Genomic DNA, 10657 nt, shown 5'->3' with positions numbered 1-10657 from the left:
ACACAACTTAAACTAAACATTGTGCAATAGTAATTATTGCAGAGTTCGCATTAGTAGAACTACATTTACTATTTGTAAATCGTGAAATTCCGTGCATATTCTTAAGCTGTGTATTAAGGACAACATGCATCAAAACAATTGCATGCATACATGCCAACAGTCCCGATATTTACACACAGAAAAAAAAGAAATCACGTATTCTGCACAGCAGTTAGTGAAAACCACATGCTGTGCTCTTACTGCGGGTGACACATCTGCTGATCACTGACTTATGAAGAACGCTTCATTATGTCTATTTTTACTGTCAAAATGGTCGTAATAATGCGGCTTAAAACCACAGTTTTAAGCTGCATTATTAATTTACAGAATGCATATTAGCCAAATCAGTGTACCTTGAAGTGTCAAAAAAGAATTCTATGCAAAGGCTTTTATAAGAGCTACACTACAACTACAGTTAAGCTGTGTACCACTATACCAGTATTAATTATTACATTTTCCCTTTTGATGTTAAATCAAAACTTTTATTGAGTGAATGTATAGGACTGCAGAGCAGTAATAACACTTTGAAACCGTTTAACAGCCATCTTAATTGAACACACTGCTAATTTCTAAAAGTAGACATACAACCGGTTTCAAATATACTTTAGAAGGTCTGAAAGCAATTAACATATAGTGGCTACCTAAGGAGCACACCTACATTACAGTACAGCAAGTTATAATGCGTTTACATTTACATAAAACTTTATGCTTTCTTTATCATTATAGCAATTTATATATCACTTAAACCAAATACTCTGCACAACTACTACCAAATACTCTTAACAACAAAAAACTCCATCAGTTATTTTAAGAACCCAGTGCAAAACATTGAATGGTAAAGCAACTTCATTTTTCTATTGATTAATAGCAGCCAACATTTTATTGTGGTGACTTGGTACCTTAAAGAATGCTCGGGTCTGACAGTGAGGTAGAAAACATAGTATCCAAGCCTACAGTTTAAATCACTTGCACGGTTTTGACACCTTAATATGATATACACTGATGGTGTTAATCAAAACTGGAAATGCTGTTTTCATGTGGTGTAGCAAAGCTAACAATTAGTTAACTTTTTCTACATAAAAGTTGTCATATTGTGCAGGTTCAAAGGCACGTGTACTAATAGCAGCCCATCCTTTGCTTGGTCCCAGAAGCATTACATTCATCCATAGTGGGTAGCCGTTCAGCATTCCTGAAGCAAAAATACCCTGTAGGGAGAAATTACAGGTTTGATAAATCAATCAATAAATGCTGCGGTCTGGGTTTGGATGCAATTTAGGTAGATACCAATTACCAAGACATACATTAAACTTTTTGTCTATAAAAAGTTTAGTTCCATCTTCCCTACCATGTAAAAAAGGGAAAATGAACACAAAACTTGCTATTAAGTAACTCTACTAACATAAGCTTGCATGCCACTGGAGTTTTAACCTGAAGGAAGACAATGATATACTAACCTCAATGCGTAGAGTTAACGTGTACCAAACGCCTGCTGTTGTGCCCGACAGGCCTTCAGTTAACACGATTGCTCCACCTATAAAAATACAAATCGAGTACATGTGCATGTTGCTTACAAGATTATGCTCTGCCAAATCAGAAATAAGTCAACATACAGTCTACAAAACAATCAAGATACTCAAACATAAAGATTTATCCTTTAAATTACTTACGGAGATCATTGGTAACTTTGTAGGTACCGTCTGCAAAAACCCAGAAAAAAATCCCTTTTGTATTTCAAACTTCACCTCCTCCTTTAGTCACTCTTCCAGCTACAAAGAATCCCCCTTTGTTTGTTGTCTCAATGTATGTATCACAGCTCACTGTCATGTTTTGCCTAAAATACACCAGAATTGTCAGTATTTTAATTTAGATATTTGTTACAGTCCAACAAGGAAAAACACAAGGGTAAAATGTAATTATAAAACATGTATTTCTGTAAACTATATTCAAGTTCAGTTTAAGTTTCATTGAGGGGTTAAACTATTTTATTTCACTTTTCTAGTTAGCTTTACTAACAACATCATATAAAGTTATGTGACTACCAAACTTAATTTAATTAATCAAAACTACTTTCAATTACTAAAACTAACTTTACTATAATTTTTTGCTGAATATGAAGATGCTATGATTCATACCAGCTGTGGTCTCCAATAACACTTAGTCTGGTCTGCATCTGCAACCCAGGTAACTGGTCTTTGGGTGACAACCTGACGCAAGGTCAGACATGATCCCCAGGGTCAGACATATTGATAAAATATTCAAACACTCCTGTCTGATCAGCAAAGTATGGTGTCTCCGTGAAGGAAGGGTTACCTGTCAAGGAAAGAAGAAAACATAAATCCAGGAGTTTGTACAGTATAGTGTCCTTTTTGTTGCAATAAAATATTTTAGTTCAAGACTTTCACATGCAATGGGGGTAATCTGGTCAAACAACTGCCTTTGATAAATCAGCATGGGTTAGCTAATGAAGACTGCAACTTCTGCTTTTACTTACGAATATTGAAATCATCCAGATACTTTTTAGGAAAAGGTTTAGAGTCTGGTGGCTTAGGGTAACTTCCCTTCTTCCCAGTTGTAATCGTGGTTAACGTATACACCTCATCTACATTCAGGTTCAAGGTAAATGATCCATCAGACAGCTGTAAAATCGTAACGTACATTAAAATGTAATTTGACAATTGTGCAAGCACCATTTTATCTTTCTGCAGAGAATGTGAAAACCCCCACAGCAATCATTATAGTCAGAGGGAAGTGGATGGTATGACTGTTACCTTTCATTCCTTTTTGTAGGTGCTTAATGCTTCCACAATGACATTATCCACTGTGTACTGCAAATGACCAATGATTTCCAGACACTTTCTTTGAAAAAGTACCTTTCCTCCACAACCAATACATGTCTTCTTTTTAAATCTGTGCATTCCTATAGTAACTCTGAATTGACATTAAGTGAACCACTACAAGCCTTCACAGAAAATAGAAATAAGGAATCTCAACCTGTAGCTACCACCAAGACCTTTTGGTATCATTAGGCTATTTGTTTTAGTACTTAAATTCCCATGTGTTTACCTTGATTGGACTGAGTTGCTTGAAGTAAGTAGGCTTTCTTGTTTTAAAATCAAATCTGGTGCCATACTTGAAGAACTGAGTGTACTCTAAAAGGAAAAGTGCAATATAACATTTAGAGATCTCTTTATGTGGCTTACAATGCTCCACAGAAATTAGCAGGGTAATCTGTACCGAGGGTAGCTACCACACGGCCGTTTCCCCTATCAAGTTACCTCTTGGTGCCATTCCCTAACTTGAAGAAGGAGCTTCTCTGTGGTTAAAAATCATGGTGTGCAATAAGCTTGAGACCAGACTAAGTCTAACTCTCGACTTAATAGTTCATATGGGCGTTTATGCTTTCTGCTCTCACTCTCTCAACTCAACTGCCTATACAGGTCATCCATAAAGAATTCCGACTTTCTCTCTCTCTCTCTCTCTCTCTCTCTCTCTCTCTCTCTCTCTCTCTCTCTCCCTCTCTCTCTCTCTCTCTCTCTCTCTCTCTCTCTCTCTCTCTCTCTCTCTCTCTCTCCTCTCTCTCTCTCTCTCTCTCTCTCTCTCTCTCCTTCCGTCCTCACCAGAGAAGGCTTCCTCTCTCTCATCTCTCCTGACATCTCCCCCCTCCCTCTCTGCCTCCTCTCTCTTCTCTCGTCCCTCTCGCTTCTCTCTCTCCCTCCCCCCTCTCTCTCCCTCCTCGAATAATCCTTTTTAAAATGACTTAACCAGAGTACTCTCTCTCTCTGTCTCTCTCTCTGCATTCTGAGCCTCTCTGTCCCTCTCTCTCTCTCTCTCTCTCTCGGAAAAAATATTATTAGAAACATTTTACTGAATGGTTCTTATACTGAGATTTTATCTAAAATTGCATGCATTTTTCCAGGAAAAGGATGTGATAAACAGGCATAGAGGTACAAATGCTACAACATTATTAAAACACTTTAACCTTAAATACATTGGTCTATCCCCACATACACAAACTCCTGGGAATACCATGCATTCACAAGCTTGATTGTGGGACTTACAAATGATCCCTTTAGGGAGAACGTTGCATTCTGAGCAGAAACATTGAAGCCAGGGAGAGGAGGTCTTACACAAACCGAGTGGTCATGAGTCTACAAAAACAAATAAAGCACAGTGTTGTTTTTAAACCTTTCCTCAAAGCCCTTTCAACTTAGAATACATTTTTGAAAAACAGGCTCTGTACAATAGCATAATTATGTGAAAAACTGTCAATACTGTGAAGGGCAAAAGAAAGATACCACTTTGTACAGGGGGGGAACCCTTTCACTTTTAGTATTTTCTTTAAAAGAAACACAATATAATAAATCATTTATTAAAATAAATCAAATACCATGGTTTCTAGGACAACAGTGAGATTTCCCAAGCCGTCAGTCAGTGCTACATAACTTCCACCATGTTTTAGATGTCCAACGGTCTGCAGGTAGGACCACCCAGGCTGGGTGAACTGAGTAGTGTGTGCTGAAAACATGAAGAATTACATTACTCTACATTCAAGCCATTACTCACAGTAAAATGAATATCCAAAAGCTATGGCAGGCCAAAAAAAAGAAAGCATTCCTAATAAACTGATAACCAAGCCCGGTTCTTCTGAAATTAACACAATTTGTATAAAATAATTGAATTCATTGGTAAGTGTGCTGAAGAAAGGGCATATATAACTATTAACTGTAACTGAACACAGGTCACCTTTATAACCTAATTCTTATCAAAAGCACAAACTGTACAAAAATGTAATCAAGTAGAAACGTGAGTTTGAATAGTTTTCTGAAATAAATATTTACATAAAGCCTACAAAATATTAATAAGATCTTACATGCATTTCTGATATGAACTGGGTTTATACTGTTTATAAAGCCCTTTTATGTATCTTGTGTAAAGATATATCATACCCTATAACATCGACCACATCACGAAGTTCGGTATCAAGCATCACGAATAGCGAAATCGGCTGCCACAGATTATCACTGGCTATGATTTTTACCCGTTCCAAACCATGCTTATCCAGCGTTTATCGAAGGAGCTTGCCAGTGACAGCAGAAAAACAGAGGACAGAAAAAGCAAGAAAATGACATTGGAAAAGCTTCAAATTAAATAATCCAAACTAGCTATTTTATAATTCTGAAACACGTGAATTGTAAATCAAATGGGCAGTTACACTGTTAAATTAAAACTGTAAAATCATATGAAACATACAGCAACATGCAGACATAAATGTCCTGTGAAAATGTAACATATAACTGACTTGTAAGCAAACAATTCTAATGAATTTACATCTAAACACACTTCGATTGACCAATCTTTATGGCGATAAATACATGCTCTACACATTACAACACATGGTGCAGGGAGATCCATCCCTAAATGAAATATTTCTGTGTATGACTAAAATGCTAGAGAGGTGTTAGAATAGATTTTTAAATGCAAAAAAGAAAATTTAATCAGCCACCAACAGTCAGTCCATTTATAAAATTGTTATAAATTATAATTATATTGTATAATTATAAAAGTCTTAGTAAATTTCTTTAAACATCTAAAATTCCAACAGAAGGCTAGATGTATTTGATGAACTGCACAGTTAGCCAGCATGAAGCAAACAAGCTACAATGACCTGTGTGTTTGGAAAATGCCAGGGCAAGACATAGAGCGCTTTTGACAATTGAGGAAGCGGAGTTGTAATTTACAGTGATCGAGTACACATGTTCTAGAAGCAATCAAAGTTGTTTCTAAAGGGGGGGGGGGGGGGGTGGGGGGGGGGGGGGGGGGGGGGGGGGGGGCAGCTCCGGGGAGGTAACACCCGTCCCATTGTTCCCCATGTACAGTTGTGCCGTACATGTCACAGAAATTGTGAAAATCAGTGAATGAATAAATAAATAAATAAAATAAATAAATATAGCCTTAGTCATGGATAATCACAGGTTGGTTTTCAGCCACCGAAGGCCCGAGAAGCTGAACTCAGCAGTAACATTCAGACATCAGGATAGTAAGGTACATATGATATAATTAGCGCCTCTTTATGTAGGATGCAGAGTATAACAGCAAATAAACACTGTGTGCTTATAAACGCCTTTTCCCCCCGCTGTGCATATGTTTCTTTTGTCAAAGTGAGGGGGCCATGGCCCCCTTGGCTCCTGCACCCAGGTCTAGAAATCACTACACTTCATACTTACCCAATGACCTGAACAGCATTACTGAGATATGGATCAACTGTCATAGCTTTGGAGATTTTCCAGTCTCCATCTGCTGCGATGATGCGAACACTGGTTAAGCCAACTCTATCCAAAGTTTGACGAAGCACCTTAGCAACAGAAAATACACAGAAAGGCAGAGTAAACCCCACACTTAAACAACTAAAATGTGTGCTTTTGCTATCAAAACAATTCACACTAATTGAGAAAATGAAACGTTATGGTATATTTTTTTTTTTTGAAAGACACGGAAGAAACAGATTGAGGTCTTTACTATGGAAAATCATACAGACTAGGGTTGTAATTATATGTATTTTATGTACTTTAAAAAGTTGAAAAATAATGTGTTTTACACCAAAAGACATGTATATCACTATTGTCTACAAGATCAGACGGTGGTGGCTGACTGTAAATTAATCTTTTTTTGCATTTAAGAAGAACCATGTAAAAAGTATAATTGGTACTTTTATACTTACAGCCTTACATTTACTCTTACTGTACTAAATAAAAAAGGCAAATACCCTCCATGACATACCTTAATGTACTTCCTGTCAAAGGGCCTTTCATTCCAGATCTACACACCAAAAAGTTATAAAACAGTTTATTACATTGCCAGGAACATTTACTCTACTGTATATTCAGTGAATTACTGCAGCTGAATCTTCCACATTTTATATTTCCCTTCTGAAGTTGAAGCCTTTGTCCTGCTCTGTGGAAAAGCATAGTGTTCCTTTTGGTTGATTTTCCATAAAACTACAGTACTGGACATTTATTAAGCATCCAAAAAGAGAAGTTTGCACCACTGCCTACTTAAGCTGTTTTAACACAGTATGTGGTACAATGATAAGAAATTACCTCAAAGTAGTTTAATTCACTAGGAAGGTAATATTGAATTCAGGAAAGAATGATTTGGAGTAGGGGCTCATTTTCTCAATAACAGAAGTACTTAAGAGTTCACGACCATTTTCATGATGTGCGGCTGCTTCCAGTCTCTCTGGCTGTGCGCTTCTCAGAACCCTATGTGAAAGTACAGCATGTCCGTGATTCTCGCGTGCAGTGTTAGGCTTTTAATAGCTTCTTCAGGGCTTTGTTGGGAAACACATCTGAAACTAATTTGTGGACTAGCATGCATATGCATATTATAGATCGATCGATAGATAGATAGATAAATTGCAATGAAAGCAAAAGCTTCAAACATTGGTTCGCAAAAGAGGTTCGCAAGAAATGGGAGGATTTTCACTATGTGAACATTTATTGCAACGAGCCAACTTTGATGGCATCTGCGGCGTTGCTGATGAGACAAAGCAACTTTTATCTGAATAGCAGCTCTTGCTAAGTTCTCTCACCCCGCTCCCACGGTGCATTGCAACATCCACGAACATGTCAAGATCACACCAGATTGCTTGTGAATTCAAGTAGTCATTCAAGAGCGACTGGAGTTACAACGGTTTTAGGGAAACACTGCAGTTTCAAACATTACACTTAGGACAGTTTGATGAACCTGGTTAGGTTAAAATTGTTTGAGAAATGGGCCCCTGGTGTCTTGCTGGAGCTGTCTCCAAGCCCCAAAGGCAGGGAGAATGGAGATACTATTGCAGGGAGGAGGGGAGCCAACACAGGAAAAAAACACAGACAAAAAGGACAAGGCTAGACCACTAGTTGAGGAAGATGCAATGTCTACAATTGTGAATATCTAATTGAAATATATTTTGAATTCTTGCAGATTAAACTAAATAAAATAAATAAATAAATAAAAAAACAACGTCCCCCAACAGTCAATATCCAAATCATGGTATTGCTTGGCACCAATAATCCAAGAGACTACATAATATACAGTAATATCTGGATAATCATAGGGTCAATTTTTACCACATCCAATCCATCCAGGAAAGGCCCAGGGTAACCCTAAAAGGCAATATCAGAACATAAACCTGTGCTTAGGTCCTATATTGTAGCTAGATTCAGTGAACACTAATGTATTTCACCAAGTGCCAAACATTTTCCACATTGAAATGTTCCCCTACTCAGTTTTCTATGTTCCATATTGAAAAACACCCAGTTATCACCATCATGTTCCCTTGCTTAATGACCTGTATAAATCTATCTTATACAAGGTTTGCATCACATAACACCAGTCCGACAACTAATTTCCCCAATTTAAGTGGAACACAGTAGATACCTATTAGTGTAATGTTGGGGTTTCTTTTCTTTGCTTCCCTCATCAGCCACCATTCATAACCTCTAAAGTAGTTTTCATCATCTTCGTAGTGCATGTGAGAAGGTTCAGTTCCATCTACAAATACATAAAGGTAGTAGTTAGCTGTTCAAATCCAAATTATATGCATTTTTTGGCACAACTTTGTGCTTTTCTTTTAACAGTACTGTAGGTCAGGTTGCAGGAACAGCTCCTACAATACTATGCATGCATGCAAAGGGAACACAGTTTTAGTGACAGTCTTACCTGTTGTCTGTGCATTGCCTCCAATTTCAACTTTCAGAATATGTAAAGAGTCTCCAAAGTTTGGCTAGAAAAAGAAAGAGTTTATTAATTAGATGTTCACTCATAAAACAAACGTCATACTTTCACACAGTAATGTGCAACTGAAACTACAACAGCTATGAGGTGAAAGACACTGCAGGCGAAAAAATAAAAGTTGCAGAGATCTGAACAACAGGAACAGTACTAGTTGTAAAAAATAAAAAAAAAATTAACCTAAAAGAAACATCAAGAAAATAATGTAACTACAACTAACAATACCTGAAACAAATAATCCAATACTTGGCTACGGTAAGGCTCTGGATAGTTCACAAGCAGACGTGATGTAGCATATAAATAAAACACAACACATATACAGATGCAATCGCGTTTCAAATCATTTCAAAAGGAAAATATTAGAAAGATGAAGTAAACTTAATTAAATAATAAATACATTCTTGCTGCTAATAATTTCTAAGAACGGATTTCTTATTGGACATTAGGCCATGGTTCAATGGTGATGGATTTATAAGTAAAACCAAAGCTAAGACCACCATTGATTGCTAAGGAGTTATGTTATGATTTAGTTAAAATACGACTGCGTTTAAAAATCGAGGAGAGGTGTGGTGGAAATCTGAAAATTACTGAACTACTACCCGAAATGTCTTTTAAGAGTTTTATTTACCCAAAACACTTTCTCGACAAAGGATCAGACATACAGAATGCAAAAGCTGTCTGCAACGAATCTGATAGCGAGTTTTTGTCAGTACACCATTTTTGTATGCCTGAATAGCGGAACTCGGTCTCAGCCGCCTCAAGGGGTTTTTCGGTTGCGGTCCGACTGGGACATTCCAGGACATTCCGAAGCCCTAGCACACTTCGTCAAATAAGTTTCATAGCTGCTAAGTTCGTCTTTACTGTAATTCATAGCTGCTAAGTTTCTCTTTACTGTAATTCAAAGGTTACAAGCACATAAACACGTTCAGTATTGTTCCATTAAACATTTCTTTAAACATTTCTAACACAAGAGGCTACAGCCACTTTGCAACTCCAGTATATCTCATTTTTTAATAAATAGGTACTACGAACGTAAGAGAAAAGCAAGACTGCCAATCATATATTCATATTAGTATAGAGTACTGCTGTTTAGATGGAAAATGTAGCTGGGTAATAATACAAAAAAAAAAAAAAAAAAAAAAAAAAAAAACTGACAAACTGCATAACAGGAAAAAGTTGTATTAAGTTGAAATATTGTAAAGTGGATTTTGACATGAACATCGTTGGTATTCAAATAAACTGGAAAAGCCACCACTTTACATTTCAACGCACTTACACCTCCCCCTCTCAAACCTCCGATTCCATCAAATTCTCTTCCTAATCTTTTTCATCATCCAGAGTGTAGCTCTGGGCCCTGCAGACAAAAACACAGTAGCAAAATATAACGAAAGTATTAACAATACCCTGAAACTTAAACACAGAAAACTCTGTTCATCCATCTCCATTCCCTGGCTGTGAGCAAGTCATATGATTCTGTCATGCGTTATACATCACGTGATGTCGAAATGACGTCGAGGCAGTCATGTTGCCTAAGGGCCCCGCCTTGGTTCTAAGTAAAGGAATGCGTACTGTAAATTTAGGTTGGTTAACACCAAACTGTAATGCAAGCTATCTAATTATAATCTGTGAGCAGTTATCACATTCTCTAAACAATTTTAAAATTTCATATTATGAATATTTTGGACGGTATTGTACGAGTAAACATTGACTTTCCAGGACGTTAGTAATTTGCATGTTTATGTAGAGCTGAGATGGGAACTATCTGACCACTTTCATGAGAAATATTAATGGAAGATAAATAATATTTATATTATGTATCTTCAGTATGTAATCTGATATAAAT

The 10657-nt window shown here is 36.9% G+C and overlaps 1 long non-coding RNA gene and 1 pseudogene across 1 annotated transcript; both read right to left on the bottom strand.

Annotated features, from left to right (window-relative positions):
* Positions 1–232: 232 nt before the first annotated feature.
* On the bottom strand, positions 233–3327 carry LOC121324315 (annotated as a pseudogene).
* A 2601-nt stretch (positions 3328–5928) lies between these two features.
* LOC121324976 lies at positions 5929–10290 on the bottom strand. Its single transcript, XR_005951289.1, has 5 exons — positions 10218–10290; positions 8743–8806; positions 8461–8574; positions 6817–6855; positions 5929–6391 (listed from the first exon to the last, which is right to left on the bottom strand). It is a non-coding gene; the product is annotated as an uncharacterized LOC121324976 (long non-coding RNA).
* Positions 10291–10657: the final 367 nt, after the last annotated feature.

Source organism: Polyodon spathula, chromosome 12 (genome assembly GCF_017654505.1).
Source record: "Polyodon spathula isolate WHYD16114869_AA chromosome 12, ASM1765450v1, whole genome shotgun sequence".
Lineage (NCBI taxonomy): Eukaryota > Metazoa > Chordata > Actinopteri > Acipenseriformes > Polyodontidae > Polyodon > Polyodon spathula.
Note: the sequence above shows the minus strand (reverse complement) of the source record. Positions and strands in the feature narration are given on the sequence as shown.